The 25,453-nt window shown below is 38.0% G+C and overlaps 1 protein-coding gene across 2 annotated transcripts in view; it reads right to left on the bottom strand.

The window, feature by feature from the left end:
- Adarb2 (adenosine deaminase RNA specific B2 (inactive)) overlaps positions 1–25,453 on the bottom strand; it is a 521,674-nt gene that overhangs the window by 127,887 nt on the left and 368,334 nt on the right. The window lies entirely within an intron of this gene.

The raw sequence follows: 25,453 nt of genomic DNA on the forward strand, positions 1-25,453 counted from the left end.
CTCTGCTATCAGTGAGGTCCCTAATGTGAATGCACAGAGCATTACAGGGACTTTTGGGGCTCCCAACATTAAGCAATGAAGTAGAATTATAACTGCTCCTTGTAAAAAGGGTTGCTACAACTCATGATTGATTATCGCTTTGAAGTGTGGGTTGATCTTTGTGACAAGAGTGCCTGATAACAAAAAGCACCAACATTTCCAGAAATCATGATGGCCACTGCCAGCCACTGCTTCTTCTAATGACAGGAGAAACAAATCCCAAACAGCACAAGCAATTACTTCTTTCTATGGCTGCAGCCTGCTGTGATTGTTGGGGAGGTGGGAGGTTTGTAGCCACCACAAGCACAGCAAAGAAACTACTCTCACTATTCGTCAGAGGAACCTTCAGCTGCAAAGACTGAACTTCCATTCTGCAAAGCTTTCACAAAAATGTGCTTGCCAATGAACTTTTTTCTGAGAGTGTAGGTATCCCAAATTGCTTGTGGCTATCAATGCTACCTCCTTCTACGGTTCTCCAGCCAACTGGCAATGCTAAACATCCATAATGTGTCTTTTGCTAACTGGTAGTATTTCTGAAATTCACTATATCTGAAAACCAGTCATTTGGAACCTTCTGCAAGGCAATTTCGAGCCTCAGCCCTTGATGAGGAAAGAAAAGGTAATCTGTGAAAATCAAATGAAATATGACAAGAGGTCAGGAGCCCTCTGGAATTGAGGCACTGGGGAATTTAGGATTCCTGGGTGAGGATTTAGTCATTCATACACCTGACATTTCAGATTAATATGTAGGGCCACTTATTTCTTTTGCTCTAGGAACACTTAGTACCATTGTGAAAATCACACGAACAGGGTTCTTGTTCATGTGTTCCTGCACAGCTGGTACGTGGAGCCTGCTCTTCAGCAAAATTGAGCACACAATTATCCTAGTAGATCACCCTTCAGTGATGATTTCTCTCTCCTACCCAAGCCTTGCCCATGTGACTATTTGTTCCACCTTTGCAGAAAGAGCACCCCAGGAGACCACTGCGGTTCCAACTGTTGGCTACTCCACCCAGGAATTGTCCCTAGGCAGTTCCACACTGGGGAGAGTCCTGTAGAATACCTAGAGAATACGGAATAGTAAGAGGTTTTTCTCGGAGCCTCTTCCCTCCCAAGTCTCTAGGAGTTGGGGGATGGGTAGATGAGGCCTGCAGTGAATCAGACAGGATTGGAATCCTTGAGGAGCCTAGCAAACACCCCCTTGGTTTAACCCCTACTTTCGGTTCCTGCAGGCAGTGGGTTTATGCTGAATCCAGCTTCTGGCTGAGCTGTTCCTTGTCCACATTCTCACGCTGGGCTCCTGGGCACCTTCTTCCCTTGGACATTCTTGCTGCACCCACCCTTCTGTCCTGCTGTAACTGATGCCTTGTCCACCTCCCTGATGACCTGGGCTTACAGCGGTGGACAGTGCAGATTTTAGAAATCCTGAGTATGAGGTTCCCCAATGTGAAGACCAACTGCCCTACCTAGGCAAGGGGCTGCTCAGTGTCACCTCTGTCAAACCAAACACAGGAACCCAGGGAGTCTGCAGGGACTGAGGGGGTCTACCTGTGCCGCTCTGTGTGGGAGACTCAGAGCAAACCAGGGTGGGGCTCTTCTGCTCTTGGGCATTTCAGTGTCTACCAGGATGTCTTTCACCCTCCTAAAGATGATAAAAGGGAAAGAAACGTCCACCCAAGAAAGACTTTGTACCAGAGGTATACCCAGAGGAAACAGGGCACGGTAAGGAGTAAGGAGCCTCTTCCCTCACAAGTCTCTAGGAGTTTGTAGATGGGTAGGCGAGGCCAGCAATGAATCACAAGGGGTCACGTGGATTAGCAGATCTATCCTTCCAGCCGCACCCCCATGGGGTGGAGCTTGCAGGGGGAGCCAGAGCGGAGCTGCAGCCCAGGGGCCCGCAGGTGGCGCTGTGTGATGAGTAGGGGTCTCTCCTGCCGGGGCCCTCACTGTCCACAGCCCAGCCTGCAGCGGCTGCCAGCACCTTCCCCTTGCTCGGCTGAATAAGCGCAGCGCAAAGCGTTCCGAACGCCGCTTCTTGGCATGAGCGAGGTTTCTAAGCCTCCTAGCAAGCCATACATCATGAAATATTGATATGGTTCCACTACGCTGCTGCACCTGACATTTGATTTATAGCTTTAGGTGTTCTTTTTTAAAATTCTAAACAGTCAATGAAGGATCAAAGGAAATGTCATATTTGTAGTGTTCAAGCGAAGCCAGAAAGGGAGTCTCCTATGATTGCGTCTCGCCAGCCGGCTCGTCCCGGCCCGCCCTGGGTGGGGCTTTGAGGGGCTCAGCCTTGAGTCCACAGGTGGAGGCGTCTTTCCTCTACGCCCCAACATTTCAAATATTTATCACATTAAATATCAACCTCCAGAATATTGCCTTCGTTTAAGCTTTTCACGTTCCAATGATTTTTTATTATTTCCATCGACCAAAATAAATGAAGAAAATGTTTTAGACTACACTTGAAAGCATGTAAAAATCAATAACTGGATTTTAAAAGATTTAAAATGTCTTGAATACATTCATTTTCAAACATTTTCCTCTGATCTTTAAATAGCTTTTCTTGGAGCATAACATTTTTTTGAAAAGTCAAATATGGAGCATTAAGGCTATAATTACCATTTTAATTATAACTCAATCATCCTATCTGCTTTGCATAGAAATTAAAGCTTTTATGTCAGGATTTTGGGCACTCACTAATGCTCAGGAGCAATTAATGTTAAAAGTTTAATTTTTTTAAAACCGGGGATGAACTTTGCTATTCTTCATTTCATTCTTGTTCAGATGGAAAAGCAGAGAGATGTTCCTACTTGTTATTTAATTTCTAAAGTGAATCCATTCCCATTTCTACTTTAGTTGTTGAATCGCTTTAAAAAGGCAAAGTGGTGAAGAGGTGGATTCCAGCACTGGGAGACTAGGGGTCCAGTCCTTTCTGTGCTACTCGCATCAAATTATATCCTCTTTTCACCTCAGCTTCCTCATCCATAAAATGGGCTTTATGTCCTGTAGGACTGTTGTAAGACTTACATGAGCAAATATGTGGAAAAAGCTGAGGGTAGTGAGTCCACTCATAGTATACACTGTGCAGTAGTTTCCTTATTTGTTTGAGCCCCTGTTGCTGTATGATCTAAAATAATTCCAGCCATTCTGATAGTTATTGATTTTCCCGCTAACTCAAATAGGATTGTTTAAAAAAACTGTAGTACCTGTAAATCCTTTGCATTCAAGATATACAGAGCTGTTCTTGTTGAATTACAAACAGTACAAAACCTTGTGTATCTCACACATACAGTGCTCTCTACTTTTCTTCTTGCCCCCGCCTAGGTATGTAGGTATAAACTTAACAGAGGATGCTTTCAAGCTCTCCATTTTATATTAATGAAAATGCTATTTGGCTAAAAACCAACTAGCTTTTCACTGAATTTAGCCCTGAAAATGAAATACTAAAATGATAGATTTTCCCATCATTTTGCTGCAAATGAATAATGCGCTTTGCTTTTTGCTCCTGAGGCAAATGTGCTCTTGAAGCACAAGGCTGCAGTTGTGTGTACATGTGTGTGATCCACGTATACATGTGCATGCTTGTGTGCAAAAGGCAGGCTCGCCATTTTTCTCCCAGTTAAGCTCCCAATCTAAGATCTGGTCCATTTCCTCTTGAGCTGCCACTGCTGCAGCAGGAAGGAAAAATAATTTTTATAGGCATTGTCGTGGTAGCAAAATAAAATAAGTTTTGGGAAGTCCATTGAATGGGCCTCTTCTCCCCCACCATTTTTTTGCTGCTTATTTCTATTTTACTTTTTATTTTATTTTCATATTTTGAATTTTTATCATTGTGTTTAATGTTTTACTTTTCTACTTTATTAAGAAAAATGACAATGGAGGCAGGCAGACATAATTTAAAAATAATTATTATACCATATCTTCTACACCTTGAGTCAGATAACGTTTCCTGAGAGTTAATCACTAAATATCACTTACATAATCAGGTATAATCCTAAGCATAATTGCATAATCACCAAGAGCCCAACATGCATAGTTGATTGGCTTTGTAAATGATTCTGTGGTTGGGATTTTTCCAGGAGAGTGTGGATCTCACATACATTTATTACTTTCAGCAAAAGAAAATGATTAAATATCTAAGTACACATGGTTTGGTATTAATAGCTCTGAGAGAGTTTTCATATAAGCAACATCACCCTTGAGAAAACATCCTTTTTGTGGGCACTGTCTCCTGCCTTGCTTCTGCACAGGAGTCTATGGACAGATTTAGTTCCTTAGTGTTGCTGAGTATACTCCCCATGCTTCTCATCACCAAAGACTTTGAGCCCCTGGATTAGGCTCAAGTTAGTGGGGGCACAGGCAAAAATGGGGACCAAGGGAAGTGAGCCAGTCTATATCACCTGCTCTGGCCTGAACGGGTCAGATGCATCCCTCAACCAAAGGCTCAGCTTGAACAGGTGGCCAGATCCCTATCTACACTCTGCATGTCCATCCCACTGCCTCTGGGTTTGTGAGGCCCACACTATGCCCATTCCATGGTAAACTGGCCCTTCACTCAGTCTCTTTCAGTACCCACTGTGAGTGGATAGTCTTCATGCTAGACTCAGATCCACAATACAGTAATTTTGGGAAAGGCTTCTATGCTTTCTGACTCGGTCTGAAATATTTGTTGCTTATTTATCTATTACCCAGCTGTGCAATTTAAGTTGGTGAAGCATAAATTATAGGGTTGTTAGACAAAGCAAAATGTATGACATTTCCTGGTATTTATTATTGTATTAATTTCATAATAAAAGCAATCAGAGGAAAAAAACCCCATCTATATAGAGGGTGTGCTGTAACAAATCCTGCTGGTAAAGAATGTGATAAAGCCCAAAGTGATACAATTCAGTGCTTCTTTTATACACAGGTGACCTATTGCTGCTCATGATAAACTTGAAATTCTGTGTGTATATTAGAAATTTCTTTTAAATTTGAATACTGGTTGTTCCCTACAAGATTGTATAACCACTCATTGATGAAAGACCACTTTTGGGCTTAGGCTGCAAAGCCAAATTCATTAAAAACAGGAAGTACTAGCTGTATTTCCAGTTTGGGGAGTGAATGGCTTAGATCCATTTGTTTATTTATAATTTGCTCATTCACTTATGGTTTAACCAGCTCCACACATGATCACCGAGTGCCTCACTGGTGCTGCGATGTGGCAGAATTGAAGGAGAAAGTGAGGCTTCCCTCATAGATAGAGTTCATATCCTGATATGACCTCTTTGAGAGTCAACTTCGTTACTTATAAGTGGGTATGACAATACTTGCTCATTCAACTCAGACTGGTACAAAGACTGAGTGAGCTGATGCTTGGGAATGCCTTTTGTGAACTCAAGAGAGTGTTGTCAAAATGTAATTTGTCCTTGTCAGAAAGAATACCAAAGAGTGTGGGATTCTCTTGTTACGGTGTCAGCTACAGACAGAAAACAATCTAGTTCCTGCCCTCATCACTGGGAGAAAGCCTCTCACAATGCAGCCTTTAAATTCCAGCAGGGTTTAAAGATCTTACCAGTCTCAAAACAGATATCTCTTCTAGTAGAAAGTTATTCAGAATGCTTATGTTCGAACTGCTTATAGGTATGGCTGATGATCTTGTTTTTGTTGTTTGCCATATGAATTCTTCTAAAATACTTTCTCAAGATTATTTTAAAAGTCCTAGATGCTAGGAATGAAGCGGGACAGCTAACCTGCCCAGATGCTGACACACACTATAAAGTAACAGCTATTAAAAATATAAAGGTACAAGAATAAGGCCAAATTTATAAGATAGGAATGTTAGGTTACGAACAGAATTAATTACATATAAACATTCTGTGTGTGATGTGAGAGAGTAGACATAATAAAACAGTAAAGAAGGAAATTATTATTTAGTAAGGATTTTCAAGGTGTCTACAATCAAGCACAATCTTGCCTTAAGACCATACCTCAAAATATATGACTGGGTAAAGTAAAATATAAAAATAGCAGAAGAAAGCAAAAGTGAATGTCCACCAAACTTCCTGAGAGTAGGTAGAAAAATCATTCACAGAAGAATATATCATATGCTTCACAGATAGATTACACAGAAATTAAAATTTTTCTGTATTAAAAACCTTCCATCATAATCAAATTAAAAAAGAAAAATAAAATATATCTGCAGCAATGATGGATTATCAAGATCACAAACCAAATGATTACATCACAGAATCTCCAATGATAAGAAATCTCTACATAAATTTCTCTCATATAGGAACTTGAAAAAGATAGTGAATACTTCTTGATTAATGGCTAACTGGTACTTTTCATTTAATGGAGCCTGGAGGATGATAAAAACTGTCTCTCTTTGTCTAGAATAGTACAATATTCTATCCTTGAATATAGTATCTATTTTAGCTTGTTGTGCTTACTTCCTGGGACATTACTGTGTCTTAGGTAAATAAAATATTTTCTTTGGATGGATTCCTAGAAGTGGAATTATTGTATTGGTATGTATGGCCATTTCTGAAATCACTGGCATGCACTGTTACATCGTTGGCTACAAAATGTGGTCCACCCACCGTGTCTGATGATGATGCTACAGATACCATTTTAGCATGTTAGGCTATGACCATTGAGATTTTGCCTCCACTTGCTTCTTCACACGCCTCTTTCTTTTCCCTTCTTTCATCATTGTCCTGTCTTTTCTCATGATCCCCAGTTGCATGTTGTTCAGTTGCTCCTATCAAAATGAAAACTGTGTATTGAAATTGATCATTCATACTGGGCTATGTTTCTTGTAGCTGCAAGTTGTGGCTACAGTTTTCCTCTTGTAGCATGAGTGCTGTGCAGCTGAGAGAAAGATGTATCTCAATCAGTACTGTTGTGTTAAACTCAGCAGAACAGGGCTATCAAAAGTATTTGACTTAAAAGAGAAGGCTGTGATTTGTGCAAATAAACACAGCAGCCCAATGCAGGGTCTGGTACCTAGCATCTCACATCGCATCATATAGGTGTTGCTTGTCTTTCTGATGAGTCTGGTATCTGAGCTCAGGCAAAGACCCAGTTTCATGCCTTCGTGTGACTCCTTGGTGAAAGCAGAGCCTACTCTCTCTGGCTAAGAAAAATCATCCCACTGAGGTATAACAGATAGTTCTTCATTGTGACATACATCACTTAACAACTAAGAGAGAGTTTTTCACAATAAATTATTTGGTCATTTTGATGTTGACTTTTGGCTGTCACTCCGTCAGATAACAAGCCATGATGAAATTTTCTGTCAGTCTGTCAGGCCCTATCTTTCTGTAATGGGAGGAAATGATACAGTGAACTAAAAAAGAAGGGACAGATGATAAAACAATTCCTTAAGAAGAAAATATTAGGACACAGAAGAGCCGGCAGGCAAATGATAAAATGTCTGCTGCTGTTTTTTAAGCACTCTAATAAACCATTTTAGAGGGTCGTTCATGAGGATGTGCAGTGTAGTATTGCGACCATAAACTGAACTGAACTGGACCAGAATTTTAGCCCCGTGGCAGCATAGCATTATTAGGATTAGTTCTTTGGTAAAAACATATTTTACTGTGAAATGTTCTGGTTACACTAAAAAATGTAAAGTTCCCATGCTCCTGACAACAGGTTTCATTTCCATTTCCATCTGTCAGACTGATGTACCATATGACTGTGTAGTAAAAACCCATATAATCATTTGGAACAGAACTCCATCCCACTGGATCTTTATAGGTCTGTCCATATGATGGCTTTCCTGTAGTTCTCTCTTCCTGTCCACATACAGAGGTAGTGTTTAAATTGAGCTCCTTGGAAATCTCCTTCTTTCTTGCCCCTGGAATTGGCCTTGGAGTGAACAAGTCCAGTAGTGTCTCTTTTATTTTAAAGACTATGTCTTAACCTGCACTGTTTTAAAAGGTCCACTGTGAACAAAGACAATTGCTATATCTTGGATAAAGGGCAATGCCACTATTCAATATCTCCCTTGTCTTAAGTAAAACATTGTGCTCCATCCTAGGGAGAATCTTCTATCTATAAGAACCTTCATCCAGGCACAGGGTTGCCTTATGTTAAAGTATAAGGATTTACCTTATACTTTAACATAAAGGGAACTGGTTTGGATAGGTTTTAAGTGCCCAGCTCCTGCCTATGGGCATCTATGTCTGACTTCTGACTGGGAAGGTTAGGAGAGAGAAAAAGATAGAGCAAACACCTTACGAATTGTAGGGGCTATGAAGTTATCTGTGACTCCTGGAACTGGGGATAAAGCCCACAGTAGATATGGACTCTCTCCATTTTATTTTTCTTTTTGTCCTTTTCCAACTCCTCAGAGCAACCCAAGCATTAGACTCAAGAGACAAAAATTAGTCCCTGGTGATATTTCTACATGAGTTAGTACCAGAGAAAAGTGCAGGTCTCAACATTTCTCGCTGTGTCTTAATGAAGGTCTTCACAGCTTGGTAAGAGGTGATGGGAGAGTTGGAAATAATTAAGGATGGGCCATAAACTTGATTTCCTGTGTAGGGTTCTAAATTCTACTTTTTTTCTTGGCAGAATGGAACTCAAATCCATTTGCTGAAAACCTTGGTGGACACTGTCTTGGAAATTGTTTTGCTTTTATCTACACTCCTCCCTCAAATCCTCAAAAAAACCAAGGAACCCCCCCCCCCCACAAAACAAAAAAACCCAATCAAGTGCAGCTTAGCATAAAAAGTCTAACATCAGATCCACATGGATTTTATTTGAATCCAAATTCTGTACACTTCCTTCTCCCATGCTTTTTTGTATTTCTACAGACAATTTGAGCAGCATTTCTTCATATCTGAGCTAGACTTTTTCATTATTTACTACAAGGTTTTTTGGTTTAGGCCATATAATGATTATTCTAGTTTGTTTCAGGAACTTCACCAAACTGAGAAATAATGAATTATTTGCTAAGTCATCATTGAAGAAAGATACTGAAATATTTAAAAAAGTGGGTAGGGAAATATACAACATCTAGCCATTTAAGATGGAGGAAATAAAATAAAATAGCCAAATAGAACTAACAGCCACTGACAACGCCACTCCCTTATCACAGAATAAGATCTTCTAAGTCCAGAACAAAGTTAAGAAAAAATAGTGCATTGGGTATACACTGTTTAAGAGCCAAACATATTGAATTTATGATTTTTACCTGAATTATTAAAAATTTGGAATGGAAAGTCATACTTTAAATTATTTTAAAATTCAGCTATTTGTGACATCTTTTATTCTTTTCATAATTTAGGTCAGTAAGTTAGCATCAAGAGCACATTACTCGAATGGTCTTGACCCAACATACCACATTTAGCAGAAGGAGGAAGAATTGACTCAGCTCCTGAGTTTGCTGTGACTGTGTTAGAATCTAGAAAATAATATACCTCTTGCGTCTTCTGGTGAACAGTTTCTACAGCTACATTAGGCCTTCCAAGGGACTAGAATTCAAAACAGGAGAGAAGCCCTGGTATATAAGCTACTTTTCTTTTTTAAATGAACTAATATAGTGACATGCTTAGAAGAGGGCCTTGTTTCTAATAGGAGAATATAAGTTTTATTTAATATCATCACTATCATATTCACCGTATCTTACAGATTCTTTAGACTAGCTGCAAGTTCTAAGAGTATATACTGTTAGGGTCTTTGGGTTGAAAATGATAAATTACTAATAAAATAAATTAAGAAAAGTCTAAATTAACAGAGATACACACTGCATTAGTGAATTGGAAGACTCAAATGATAAAAACATCAATTCTTTGAAACTGAACCTATAATTAATACAATTCTTATCAAAATACTGGCAAATATTTGGTGGCCATTCTACTATTTTTAGATCAAGTTATAAGTTTTAGAATACCTAAAATATCCACTTTGTGGAAAAGAAGAATAAAGTGGAAAGGATCAGTCTACCCCAAATTAATTTTCACTTGGTGGCTTCGGGAATCAATTGTGTAGAGTTGATGGATGGTTAGATCAATGAAATACAATGGAGACCCTGAAATAGACTTCACAAAAATGCCGAGTGGATTTTTGATAAAGGTACCAAAGCAATTCAGTGAAGGAGAAGCAGAAAAATGGAAGGCACAACAAACATAAAAAAGCCCAAACAAATGTGAAAACAAGAATATTAAACATCCCCAAAGAACACTTCTTGTACCTTATTTTTTTCTAAGAACCACACAGAAGCTGGAGTACAGAGAAATAAGCTTCAGTCCTTAATCTTTCTTCAGGAGGATACAGGTAGGAAGAAGGTGATTGGAACACAGTGGGGTACTATTAAATAATACTACATATCTGATAGCTGAAATTGTGTACCAGTTACATAGAAGCACAGAAAAAGAGGAGGTGGTCTAAATTGGAGATGGGAACAGAAAATTCTGCCAGGGAATCATGGTAGAGAAGGAAATATTTGAGAATTGATGTGCAAATAAAGGAATTTGTCACAGAGGTACAAAAAGACGTTCTAGGCAGGAAAAATGGTATTTGCAGTTCTACTGGATCAATAGAACATCAAGTGGCAGAAGTCCATTCCTGCTGTGACTTAGGGAAGTGCCCTCTAAGGTCCACATATTAAAAGATTGATTCCTGGATGGTACTGTTTGGGGATCATGAAACTTTTTGGAGGTTTGGTTTGTGGAATGTCCTTAGATCACTGGGGACATGCCTTGGAAATTGATCATGGGACCCCAGTCTCTTCCTCTTCTGTTCTGTTTCCTGCCTTATGAACAGTTTGTTCGTTCACACTCCTATCATGCTGGATACCTCTTCAGATGCCCAGAACAATTGATCTTGGACTGGGAATGCCAAAATTCTAAGCCAAAACAGACTCATTGCCTCAGGCATTTCATTATAAAGCTAACTAACAGTGATTGTGCAAAGACATGATGCATTTAGCTCAGACGCCTTGTCCTGATCATGGGGGTCTTGTATTCATGGGAAAGCCTTTGTAATGGAGAACAATGGAAGGATTTTTTTGAGTGGATGAGATATAAGACATACAAACATTGCTCTGGCAATCTTTATATTGTATGTTGTAGAGACATTGTATAGGAGGAAAAGAGAAAAGCCAGTAAATCTTGCAATGATCTGGTCAGAAAAGAGTGGGATGTACATTAAAGTGCTATCTTTGGACACAGAAAGACATTATAGGAGCCTGATCTGTTGAAATAGCTTTTGTCTACTTGAGTTGGGTTTCACTGCCATAGCTCTGGCTCTGTAGCTTGTTGACAGTCATCACGGAACTTTTCAACCACTGTGATGGTGTGAGACAGTTTCATCTATCTATCTATCTATCTATCTATCTATCTATCTATCTATCTATCTATCTATCGATCTATCTATCAATCTATCTATTATCTAACTATGTTAGCTTTTCGTTGCTGTAACAAAACACCTGAGAAGTGTAATTTAAAGGAGGAGAGATTTATTTTGACTCATAGTTGCAGAGTCTTCAGTCCCGTGGCCGCACTCTTTCTGGCTCTGTTGTGACAGTGCACCTTGGCAGAGGGCATTGCAGAGAAGGCTACTCATTTCATGGCAGAAGCAAGCAGAGAGGAAAGGAGAGCACGAGAGCCAGAGAGCCTGGGCTGGCAGGCTTCCTCCTTCTTCCATTTATTGTTCCAGCCAAGTCTCCATTCAGGGCAAGTCTCCCTCTCCTCAGTTTGATCCCCCAGATGGCAATCATTTCTGGAAAAATCATCACAGACATGGACACACCTGGAAGTGTACTTTACTAATTTTGAAAATGTCTCCTAGCCCAGTCAAATTGGCAATCAAGATTAACCATCAACAGACTCAGAAAAACAAGCATCATGTATTCCCCTAAATACATGGAATCTAAACAGAAAACACCAATAAAATAAAAGGGAGGCCATTACTAGACAAGCAGAAGGATAAAAGGAGAAAGGAGTATAAGAAAGGATAATAGGGGAATGGATATGCTCAAGATAGATGCCACAATGAAATCCAATATTTTGTAAAATTAATATGCATTAATAAAAAACCAAACTTGTATGTTTAAAAAAGGTTAACCATCATACTACCTATTAATCTAAACACATAGGTATATAACCTGGTTCTGTTTCTCTAGGAAACCTGTTAATGCAAACTCCATTTAAAAATTTGTTGGACAGTTCATACACTTTTATATATTTCAATCATCATCATCATCTTCTTCTTCTTCTTCTTCATCTTCCTCCTCCTCATCTTCACATTTTCCTCATGCATTTGTGGAGCAGGAATAGTTCCCACTATATTGTTGGTAAAGTAGAAGGAAATATCTCATTGCTTTCCACTGGATTATGCCTGTGTCAAATTCACCCTCCAGAGCTTTGAAACATAAAACTCTTCACTTTGCTTATCAAGACACAGTGCAAGAGAAAAACGGGGCTCCAGAAGTTTGTCATTGTGCTAATTTATGATACATCTAGTTCAGACACATTGCTCTGATTCAATACAAAGTTCACACTCTAATGTGTGCAGCCTGTGGCAGCTATGTAGATAAAGGATTTAACAAAACGTTGCAATATTGCATTTCAGCTTGACAGAGAGCTTCTTGGCAGCTGTCTCATATTTTGTGCCTGCTGCCAGTTGAGATGTAAAAATTGTCAGACTATTTATTTCTAAACGGAAATCTAGGCATTAACAATAATGAAAGTGTAAGTAAAATAACACAAAAAGCCTCTGCTATTAAATTTGTTCCAGTGATTCTTAAGAGTTTAAATAATCAAATCTATTAAAATGTATCACTTATTCAAAGTCATTCAGACCAGAAACCAGAGTATAAAATGCTCTTATATTTTAAAATTTTAGAGCAATTGTCTATGTGGTGAGGTAGTTGACTAGCTGTGGATAGCATCATAACCAGCTCCAAGGCACCAAGATATTACATAAATGTTTCTAATGCTCACCCTTTCTAACATCTTTATCCTACGTTCTCATTCAAACTAATTTTTTTCTGCATTGTGATTTCTGCCCCATTAGCGTCTATCTGAAGTTTGCTTCTCTGCCCCGTTGCTTTGGAAGCTGCAGGCTCTTTTGACCTCTCTGACGTGTTTTTAAATTGCTCCCCAAACACTGCCTCTATAATCACTTCATTTAAGATCCATCTATGATGGCTCAGTAGCCATCTTTTCCATGGCCTGGCCCCAGATTCTGGTGCCATAAACCAGCCAGGTTCCTTGATTTGCCTTTTACAAATGGTGATTGATATAAATATTTTTAAATATGGTGAAATGAGATCTTATTAGACGGTCCATTTTGATTTGTTATTTCTGGTTAAGAAGGCTCCTAATTCAAACTTACAGTACAGAACGAAAAGATTTTGTATTTCAGAGGACACCAAGGAAGAAAGTGAGAGGACAAACTACAGAATGGAGGAAATATTTGAAAATCATATATCAGATAACGGTGTCATATTCTAGAATATACAATAAAATTTTATAGCTAAGTGATAAAAAGACTCAAGTAAAACATTTGACTAGATATTTCCCTAAAGAAGCCATACAAATGGCCAATTAAAAGATATTTGATATTATTAGCCACTAGGAAATTGAAATAAAACTATAATCAGGAAACGTTTCATGCTAGTATAACTAAAATAAAAAGACAGATAAGTGTTGGCAAGGATGTAAATACATAGAATTCTTGTACATTTCTCTTGGGATTATGAAATGATGCTAGTAGTTTGGGCAACAGCTTTGAAATGTTCCAAAATGTTAAATACATTTTGACCCAGTAATTCTAATGGTAGGTAAATATGAAAGAGAAATAAAAACATATATTCACATAAAATTATGTATTAAAATGCCCATAGTGGTGCTATTTACAACAGCCAAAATAGAGAGAAAATAATCAAAACGCCAAATGAATCAACTGACAGATGATAAATAAAATTCAGTATGTTAATAATAGATGACTACCTGGCAATGAAAATAAATGAAGTGCAACATGGATGAACCTTGAAAGATATTCATTATAGTAAATGAGCAAAGCTAAAAATAAAAGTTCACTTACTCTGTGCTTCTATGTCCAGAACAGGAAAACCCACAGAGACAGAAAGTAGATGAGGGCCAGGGGAGAGAAAAATGATAATGGGTTCTTTCTGGGGTGATGAAAAGGTTCTAAAATTAGTGGTGATGGTTGTGCAACACTGCGAACATACTAAAAACACATTAAACTATTCACTTTAAAAGGTGAATTTTATGGTAACTGGTTTATATCTTAACAAAGCCATTAGAAAATAATGAGATTAGAGTACCAGTAAAACTTCTAGTTTGATTTTTTACTCTAGCAGGACATCAATACACTCCACATTTCAGTGATTGTAACATACACTGCGAATCAGTTACGGACTCATCCACTTACGATAGTCAGAGAACTCTTAGAGCTTCTTCAGAAATCTCTTGAATCTGTGATTCGTAGTTGTAATTTGGGTGGTTTAGGAAGTTTTCAGGAAAGATACTTTTGTGACTGTGAGATAGGCACAAGGTTTAGATTTAATTTGTTTTCATTCACCATGTTCTTTAGTTATATGCATTTGAAAAAGTTAAAATCTTAAATCTGTCTGGCAAGCTAGAGTGGAAGAACTTGTTAACCAGAATTTTTTTTTTTTGGGGGGGGAGCATGTAATAAGTATTAAACACTTTTTGTCAATTAATGAGTTTGCAACAAAGGAGTGGCACAAAAAGACTTCAAAACATCATGGGATGTCCTCCTGTAAAGAGTAGAGAAAAGAGGAAAAAATTCAAGAGAATTCTCTATATCTAGGCTTTCTTCTGTGCTCCTCTTTCAAAGTTTTTGTTTTTGGTTCTGTGATGTTTCAATACAAAAATAACTAATGGGCTGATTTGGCTAATTCAGATAGTATGCATCTATTCATCTGAAGAAAAATCCCCAAAGATTTGTGTGACTCAACTGATTAACTTATTAAATCAAAATAACGTATTTGATTACACTAGAAGAACATAGCACATTGTTTTCCCTCTTCTAGATTTTAGACTGCCGATTGGTCCTGTCTCTTTCCCTGTTTTTAGAGAAAGATGAGGAAAAAAATTCACTCAGTCAATCAATCAGGGCAGATACTTCTGTTGACAGTAGCAAAACTGATGTGCAGGGAGCCCTCATCTGAAGTCATTGTGTTTCTTGGTCTCTTGCCTGCTTTCTGCTATTGATTTGTAAGTCCAATTGCAAGTGCCTATCTCAAGTCCCTAAGCTCATTAAGGAAAAGTGCTTGATCTGTTTCTCATTCAATTGCCAATCTCATTAGAAGTGACCCAGACTTAGCTGAGTTTACTTAATTTTTACTACCTTTTCTCTTGGTCTTGTTTCACTTTGAAGTCATAATTGCTCGGTTTGGAGTCATTGTATGTTATGTCACACAATCTTTAGGCAGCTAGTGGAGCTTTGCAGGGAAGGAATTGGTATCTCCAAGTGTACTAGACAGTGTTCCTTTCTCCCCACCACTTCCCTAAGCGGTAAGTGTGCTGCGATTCCAATTTTACACAGCAGACTGTTTGGATAATGTGTCTAAGTCATGCAGATAGCATTACAGGGCAGAGCCAAAACTCAGGCTCAGTCTATTAGACTGCAGAATCGGTGGTCTTAACCCCTTTACTGCCTCACTGTGCTTTGTGGTTGAGCTAGATTCATTTCAGGGATGCTTTTTTGGCCTCAACAGGCATTTTTTTTCTTGTACCTCTGCGTATCGTTTCTCATTGTAATTATGCACAAAATAAGCAATAAGTAAATATTGTGTAGTAATAAGTAAACAGTGTGTAGCGTGTTGTGCTTATGTATGTGGTGTGCGTGTGCATGTAGAAAAGTGTGTGCAGGATGGAGGTTGGGGCTTGAGATTGGGCAGGTGATTACTGGGGAAAGCGATAATGCCTCCCTAGATGCAGATCTCAAAACCAAATAAAGAAACAGAGAGACAACATTGGCTGTGCTGCAACAGGTCACTGCACTGTCACGCTGCCACCTGCTCCAGAAGAGCCTGGTAGAGAAGACTGAGCTGTCAGCACATCGCCTTGCTGTCTGCACTGCTTCCCTATTGGCACTGACTGCTAATTCACAACAGCAGAAAGAGCAACTTGTGTCTGAAATACAATTCCTTGCTTCCCTCGATACTGGATACACAGAATGATGAATTGAAAATCTTTCAATGCAAACACACACTATCCCCTCCAATAACCTTTTCACAAGTGCACAGAAATAAATGTGTCATAGAAGTATTGACATATCAGGTTATTCAAATAAGCTGGAACAATTAGATTAAAATAATAATGAGGATTATTTATGTACCCTTAACTTTTGCGGAGAAGGGCTGAATTTTAATACTAAGTTTTTTTTTTTTTTTCTGTACTGGCAGTGGAAGTATTTAGAGGGAGCAGGTGCAGTGTGCAGTGGTTAGAGTTATACAGAAAATGGGTTAATTAATGACATGCCATATGAAAGAGATAGGGTGCCTTGATTCTGGTCAAACATATCTGAAAATGTCTTATCAAATGCCTTGGCTGTGATTGGTGTTGGGTGCCAGGAGCAGTGATACGGCAGCTGTCATGTGTAAACCTCACAGATCCATCACCTACCCTGTGCTTCCGAGAGAGAAGCGTGCTTCAGCAGACTAGAAATGTTTCTTATACATATGTACAAATATGTGCATAGAATGTATTTGTTTTTGAATACCAATGTATATAGCTATATGATTTATTGTTATCATGCACAACTGCACACCTGGCTACTTATATACAGGCTCTTTTAGAATTTATAGCCTTAATAGACAAGTCCTTAAGATTTCATAGAAGTTCCTATTTTTTGCTATTTGAAATTCTCCTTTAAAGAAAATTCTTTTGCAAGCCAAATATATTTACCCAAAATTAAAATTAACTTCTTATTTTAATGTTGGATTTTTGAAGGATGAGTTCTGACTTGGCCGTCTTTTTTCAGTGCTTTGGTAAAACTTGTAACACAATGGCACAATAAAATGTTGTAATTATTTGTTCTCTTTTCAGATCCTTTCATGAGTTGGATTCTGAAATTTTAGCATGACTCAGAACACTTTTGGTTATGTGTTAAAAATCCTGCTTAAGATACTCTTGTTTGATCTGTCTGGGACAGGTGCCCAGTGTCTCCAGTGTGAAGTGTGCCAGGCAAATGTTCTGCTGGCTGTTCACTGGGGCAACAATTTGAGGAAACTCTTGCCCAGGTTTTAAGGTCTTGTCAAGGGCAAGGTTTTATCTTACATGGCTTGGCATGTACTCCTAACATCTGGCATGCTGCCTGGGGCACAGAAAGGGATTGCTAGAAATATTTGGGAAATAAATGGATTGAAAGAGGGAGAGAAGGATTTATGGTGGTGAGGTAGGGCAGAAGAAATAAAAACAGGTAAAAAGGAGGCAAAAAAATCTCAATTTTTGGTCTTTCTTATCACCTTAAAATTCTGAGTCAGGTCTCCATTCAAGTCTGTACATAGGTAAAATAATTACTTAAAGAATGTCCCTTTTGCAATGTTTCTTAGCCTTAAATTTACCTATTTTGTCTCCTTCCCCTTTAAGATGGAAAGCACCAAGATAAGAATAGCTAAAGTACACATAGGGACACTCAATTGCCAGTTTCACATCTGGCTACAGACCACCCTGAAGCAATGCCTAAAAGTCTCCAAACCTACAATCACATTGGATTTTAGGAAAAGCAGAGCTTAGGGGATCATTGCATGATAAAATCACCTCCTCCCAAATAGGATAAATTACCTTGTGATAGGAACCAAGTCAGTCTTCTCCAAAGCAAGAATAGTCATCCCTTGGGAATCCAATTTTCGTTCAAACCAGAAGGATTCCTCTGGAGCTACTACACCAGAACTGAGATGATCCATTGGGCCCTGGCCCAACTCAGCTGTAGCATAAAATCTGGCCTTGCACTTTTCTGAGCTGGGCCTGAACCCCCTAACTAGGGTGAGCCCTTTTCAACTACTTAAACTGGAGATCGCTTCCTAGTCTCCCTGACTTTCTAACTCTGCCTAATAAATTTGCCTGTTCTTCACACTGATGTGCTTTGGATTTTTTTTGCCTGTGATATAAGTCAAGAACTTATTCAGTGGGTTGAGTTGACATCCCCCTTCTCTTCTTTGGGAAGACTTCTTTGAACCTGTCTCATGACAGTGTGAGAGAAGGAGGGATAGACAAACAAATGAAAACTAGTCTCTTTGTAGGTAGGTCTGATCAGAAGCTACTGATTTATCTATGAACACACTTTGGAAGTCATTTATGATTTTTCTAAGCATTGAGGAATATTTTGTTATGTTTTAAATAAGAATAAGTAAGTCCTGCCTAAATAGGGAATCCTCTGCTTCTTTTCTCTGATTTGAAAAGTCATCAGAACAAACCATTCACATCCTGATTATCTCATTGTTTTTGCAGAGAGCTCACTGCTTAGTGTACTCTATTTAGCATACACAAGTCAGAAATATGTTTGCATTACAAGTGAGCAGCCTTGAAAGTGCCTTATCAGGGAATCTGGGTTTGAATAGTGCTAAGTGGGCCTTCCAGTTGGTGTGGTGGCTAATATGACCATTCATAGAATGTTTCTACATATCTTCTTAACAAATGTAAACATAATTAGCCTTCATTTGAAAATAATTTACTTGTAAAATCCAATGATTTCTAAACATCTCCATTTTAAGACACTCCATATATAAACATTCAAATTTATAATATGCATGAATTCAGTTCCAGTTCATTTCAAAATTATTCTTTGCTTTGCTTTGGGTTTCACTGTAGGGGACTTTCAAACAATAAGATTTTATAATGTATTTAAAACATTACTCACTTCAGAATAATCAAACACAGTGCTTTGAGAAATGTAGCCCCTCCATTACAGCAATTATCTCATTATTGTAGAGTTATTTTCATGCCTGTCTTTCATGCTCTCTGTGTGACTCTTAACAAATTTTATCATGTACATCTTGGTTTCTTCAGTGGCTTAAATACCTGGTGCCTAATTAATGCTTTAAGCATCTAAAAACATTATTGTATTACTTAAACATCTCTATATCCCTTCCACATCTCCGTATCCCTCAGCATTCCTAATACATCATGGGAACCTCCCCATATTTATTAAATGGACATCCTTTCTGCAAGAAGGTGAATAATTCTATATTATGATGTATGAATATGGTGTAGCTTTGCAAGGAAAATGAAGGGTTTAAAGGTTCCTTGGATATTTCTTCATGTTATAAAATAAGAATGACCTTTGCAGCTTCTTAGGTTTAGTTACTTATGAATTATGAGGGGTTCCTTATGGAAATGACATTTCCTACAGCCTACTTACCCTCAGAAGACCACAGAACTTCTCTGCAGAAAAAAAATTATATTTTCTTAGTCCATGGAGGGCTACCCATGTCAGGTGGAGTTTTATTATTGTCCTTAGTGCTGAAAAGAATGTTTCAGTTCATTACTTCTCATCTTCATCATTGATTCTCAGTGGCATTAACTTTCATGGTCTTTGTGCAGTCTTTTTCAGTGTAGTAGGTAAGATTCCTCTCTCTTCTTTTACATCTATTTACTTTGCCATTGGCAATGACAGAAGATAATCAGAAATCACTGAATAGATTACTGAACTAAATTGTTTTGGAGCTAATTCAGTGACAATATTTTCACCTCCATTTTATTTAGATATTTTGGTCTATTTTAGGTATAAAAAAACTTGACTTTTTTGAGGTAAGTTAATTACAAGAGAAAAGATAAAATATGTCCAAATAGTGTTAACAAAAAAGGACATGGTATGAGGGCTATGTGCATGTGTGCTCTGTGTGTGTGTGTGTGTGTGTGTGTGTGTGTGTGTGTGTGACTGTTTGTGTGTCTGTGTTTGTCTCCAAATTAAATTTCTGGGCTGAATAACCAGGTGCAAAAAAAGCACAATACCTGGATTGATTTTCACCCAGCATTTAGACTCTATATATAAACTCCAGTGGCACAACTGTACCAACTACACTGAGAGAATGTTCACACTTAGTTCGTATGCTAGGCTGTACCTGACGACTGGCTTGAAATGATAGATGTTGAGGTGAATGGTCTCGATTTTTTGAATTGTGAAATCTAGGTGATGCACTGAATATTTAAGTGCACGAGGTTACCACCAGTTCCCACTTTTCAATTATTCATACTCTTTAGTACATTAGCATAATTTTATTTAATTTTGTTTTCAAATACTAGGAAAGGAAACTAAGTCCTAATATCGTACAGTTACAAAAACATGTACAACTACAGAATTTGCCTCTCACGTGAGAATCCAAACCAGGGTTCTTCAAATTGTATAATTTATATATACTCTAAGAGTTGTGTTGATTTTGTATTATTATCTAGGACTAACATTTGCTTTGTCTTGGCATCATAATTTAATGTTTCTGAAGCATCTTTCAAAATTAATCAGAATCATTGGCATAAATCATTATGGTCTGAAACAAAAACATGTATTGTAAATCAGAGGTACTCATCAAGGCAAGCCTGTGTGGAAAATCACTAGAAGAAGAAGAAAAAGAAGAAGAAGAAGAAGAAAAAGAAGAAGAAGATTGCTCAAACTCTATAGATACTTCATTAAAATCAGGGAGCATTTAAAAAATATGGCAGTCATTTCTTTTTTCATTCATGTCAGCTGATAAGCACTTAGTCAAATACTAACTCAGAAGTTCAGTCTAAGACATTTAAATTCACTCAACCAAAAGTTTAACTATTTTGGGCTGCACAGTTTCAGTTGACTAGTCTTAGTTCACTGCTTCCAGTTTCTAATAACTACATCACAGACAAACTTCATTTTTTACAACTTTTTCTCATTTCCAATATCTGTTCTTCAGATCCGTATCATATAAAATGTTCAGTTTTAGCCATTTCCTAAAAAATGAAAACCCTAGATAGGCGAAAATATTGAAATAAGATAATTAAATCTGACTGACCACACTAACCCAGTGAAATCCCAGAAGTTTGACTGACAGCACAGGCCACAGCAGCTTGACTGACTGGGAGGGGAGGCAGTGCAAAGAAAAAGACAGTGCATGCCACAGCAGCTTGACTGATCCCCGTGCTGCCACCTCTAGCACCTCCAGGCTGCTGGTGAGACCTGTCACCGTGGGCCAGCCAGAGGCTGGAGGAGCGAGTGACTCGGTGCCCATCGGCTACCCCCACCCCTGCCCCTGCCACTGCCACTACCACCGATCTGGATGGGTGGCCCAAAGTCTGCCACTGCTGCTGATGCCACCACCATTTGGAAGGGAGGTGGCACATAGTAATACAGTGCAGGCTACAGCAGCTTGACTGATCCAGAGGAGAGGGGCCAGCATATGTTGTCCCTGTCTGCAACTCACTAGCACACTGCAGTGGGAAGGGTCATCTAGCCAGCGTGCTTCAGAAGAATTGTAACCAATAAGGAAAGAAACTAGGGCCTCCTGGAAGAAGCAAAAAAGATGAGAAGAGGAAGCAACAACAAAAAGTCCCCAGGTCCCAACCCTGAGAACATGGACCCAGGACAGGTAAATACAAAGGAGAATGAGAACAGCAAACATGCAATATCAGACACAGTGCCAGTGGACATAAAGAGATATATTTGGGACATCATAGACAAGTTCAAAAGTGAAATATTTAGCCAAATAAAGCAAGATATAAGAAGATTAGTAAAAGAGATACTAAGCAGCCCTCAAGAAGACACAGATGGAAGAAGGGAGGAACTCAAATGAAGGAGAGAACCATTTGATGAAGAATATAAAAAAATATAGAATACATGAAGCAGATTCAAAGAGATCACCAGGGAACTAAAAACTATATGGAAAGAGGGCAAATTAGCTTGAAAGAAACTAAGGATAGATTATCCAAACTGGAGGACAATTTTGCAGTGTGGGAGTATTAAAGGGAAAACTTTTTAAAAATAACAAGGAAACAAGCAGTAACAATACAAAGACTAGAAGATGACAAAAGGATCTACAACTTGAGAATAAAGAATGTGAATGAAGAATCAGGGATACAAACAAAGGAACTACAAAGGTTATTCACAGAAATAATTAAGGAGAAATTCTTAAATATAGGAAAAGGAAATGATATTCTGATATATGAAGCATACAGAACTCCAGCCACCTACAACCAAAACAGAGCTACACCCAGGCATATAATAATCAAGATACCAGAAATTTAATATAAGAACAGAATATTAAAAGCTGTTAGACACAAGAAACAGATAACCTATAGAGGAAGACTCATCAGAATAATGGCAGACTTCTCAACACAAACCATCAAGTGAAGAGGAGCCTGGAGTGAAATATTCTAAGCCCTGAAAGAAAATAACTTCCAGCCCAGATTGATATACCTGCTAAACTATCTCTAGAAATTAATGGAGAAATAAGATGCTTCTAAGACAAAGAGGAACTTGGGAAATTCGCAACCACCAGGCCAACTCTATAGAGAATACTGCAGGGCATTCTAGAGAGAGAGAAAAGTACTAGGATTCCAGGGACAGTGACAGAGAGGCCTCAATGCATGGAGCAGAAAACAGAATGAAGAAGATAAGCAGACAACTGATTCCAAAAAAAAGGAGCATAACACAAATGAGGCAGAGAAGACTTTATTCAAAACTGATATGATTGATAGTATCAAGTCTGAGAGTATAGGCAACTACACTGAAGATGACAAGACTCTTCGATACATATTCTGGTTTGATAACTGCTGGTTTTTGAAGTTCTATACTACATACAAAGTTGTGTTTTTAATAATACTGTTATTCAATGATATAGTCAAATATACTATGTTTGATGATATAGCCAATTCTATTGGAGATAATGAGACAACACAGGAACCATGGTAGAACTCTTTGTACAACAGTCTTATGTTTATTTCATTTCATGTGTTTATAAGAATATGTTTTGTTTTGTTTCTCCCTCTAATATAGAAAGCATAGAAATACATGTTAAGACTCATGCATGTGTAGAATCTATAAATAGTTTATGAGAACTGATCTTATGACACATGATGAAATGCACAGATACTTTGAAGGAAAAGAGACACTAAAATACCCAGTGCTGATCCTGGAATGTCATAATGTGAAACCCAGCAATAGTATTATTCTTTGTTCAGAGTGATATTAGCCTGCTTGGGTTTATTCAATCTCAACATAAATATGGGAACATATAGATACCTGCATGTATGTTTAAGTGTATAGGATTGATAACCATATTTCTAAGTTGTTGTTGGATAGTTGAACAGAACTTGTTGCCATCCCACTTTTTAAATCCCCACTTAATATCTTGAATAACTCCACCTGAATGTTCCACTTTAGTATCTTGAATAACTATTTGTAAGAAGACAATGTTCAATCATCAACTAGTGATTTTTTACTATTTATTTTTTTCTTTGAAATTATGTATTATTTCTACCCATTTTCTATTTGTTTAGTCTTTCTTTAAATTAAATAAAAAAAATACATTACCCAGTGCAGATCATGGAGTGTCATGATGTGAAATCCAGCAATACTATTATTCTTTGTTCAGAATGATTTTAACCTGCTTTTGTTTTTTTAAACATAAATGAAGATATGGATAACTGCATGTATGTTTCAGTGTACAGGATTGACAATCATATTACTAAGTTTTTGTTGGACAGTTGAACAGAACTGTTTGCAGTCTCACTGTTTGAATTCCCACTTTACATGTTCCATTTTTGTACCTTGAACAACTATTTGTAAAATGACAATATATAAACATCAACTAGTGATTTCTTACTGTTTATTTTTTTCTCTGAATGTATGTATTATTTCTGTTTTGTTTAGTCTTTAAATAAAAATTTAAAAAAAGATAATTAAATCCTGTTAGTACCATGAGTTATTGTCTAGAATAAAGCAAAGTTTTAAATTGCCTGTATTCTCCATATGGACAAATTAGTTCTCAATGTGGCAGTTCTGTCTGTATGATGGTTAATCCTCTATGTCAACTTTACTGGATCAACAAACACCTAGATTAGTAAAGCAGCATCTTGGGTGTGTCCGACTGGCTCATGGATGATCTGACCTTTTCCTCCTTCTTCTCTGGCACTATTCCTCTGCCTTCCTGCCTGGTCACCACAAACTTTGCTCTGCCATATCCTTCCACCATGATGTTTTTGCCTGGAGCCAGCTAATCATGGCCTGAATTTCCTGAAATCATGAGCCAAATTAAATCTCTCTTCCTTTCCATTGTAGGTGTTATGTGTTGTGTTTCAGTGATGGGAAAACTAACCACTAATGTCTGTTTTATAAAGAAATCTAAAATGAAAAGAAACTAATACCTTCAAGGAGAGCTACATATAATCCAAGCCTCTAGATGGCTTCCTGAAATTGCAGTGTGGGTGGGTAGACAGCTCTGTGGGTGATGATTTTTATGATGATTTCTAGGGTGAAAAAAGACAAATTTGTCTCTTCCTTTCTTCCCCACCTAACCAAATTCCAGGCTGTGAAAACAGTGGTGGATGGGCTCTCTATTTCTTTGCATGGATGGGACACTGAGGAGTTAGCCATCTGGCTCACTTCAACTTCTATCTCATTTCATAGAAGCTGATCTTTCTAACTCATCTATAAGAAGTATCCACAGGGCCCCATACCCCAGTCTCCAAATATCTTACTCTCTTGAAATCCTTTCCAATTCTTGATTAGACAGGACATAATATTCAACTTTCCCTTGGCTTCTATCTGGTACGTTTCTCTTTCCTGGGTGCCCAACTCCAGTCCATTTGCATAGTCATGAGCTGGGTTGTATTGCAGCATCTTCCTTCCCATCCCCATGGATGGGCATTGATCCAGCACACACCGTAGCAACATTTCCTTAAAGCTAATCTGGTCCCCACTGAAAAAGTGGATCAAGTTTGCATCTTACAGACTAGGCAACAAAATAATGATGCATTTAAACTTTTAAAGTGCATCCTTCTATTTTCTACTGAGTCCCAGATCTTACAAAATAAACAAAAGTGATTGTGTTTTTGTTGTTGTTGTCATTGGTCACAGTCTTGTTGATACTTCCTATGGGGAAGTCAATAAAGATCTCCTACTATTAGTCTATTTTTAACAGATTGAAAAGATGTTAAGATGGACCCCTGATTATATTTTGATGTTTTCGTTTCTCTTCTTGTCTTCCACATTCTGTCATTTACTTTGACTACAAAAATATATATGACATCAAATGAAACCAAACAAAGCAGAAATATCAACCAATCCCGGAAATAGTGGATTCATGCCCAATACTAAAAAATTTCCAAATCAATAAACACGGCTTAAAACACAGACGTCTTTTTAATATTGAAAAGTTCAGCAAGCATGAGTGGCTGAGGACATGGAAACGTAATTGTTTTGGTTTCTCCTCCTTAGGAAGCTCAGGAGAGAGGGG

This window comes from Cavia porcellus, unplaced genomic scaffold (genome assembly GCF_034190915.1).
Source record: "Cavia porcellus strain 051 isolate PalLab524CR breed Dunkin Hartley unplaced genomic scaffold, mCavPor4.1 scaffold_13, whole genome shotgun sequence".
Classification (NCBI taxonomy): Eukaryota; Metazoa; Chordata; class Mammalia; order Rodentia; family Caviidae; genus Cavia; species Cavia porcellus.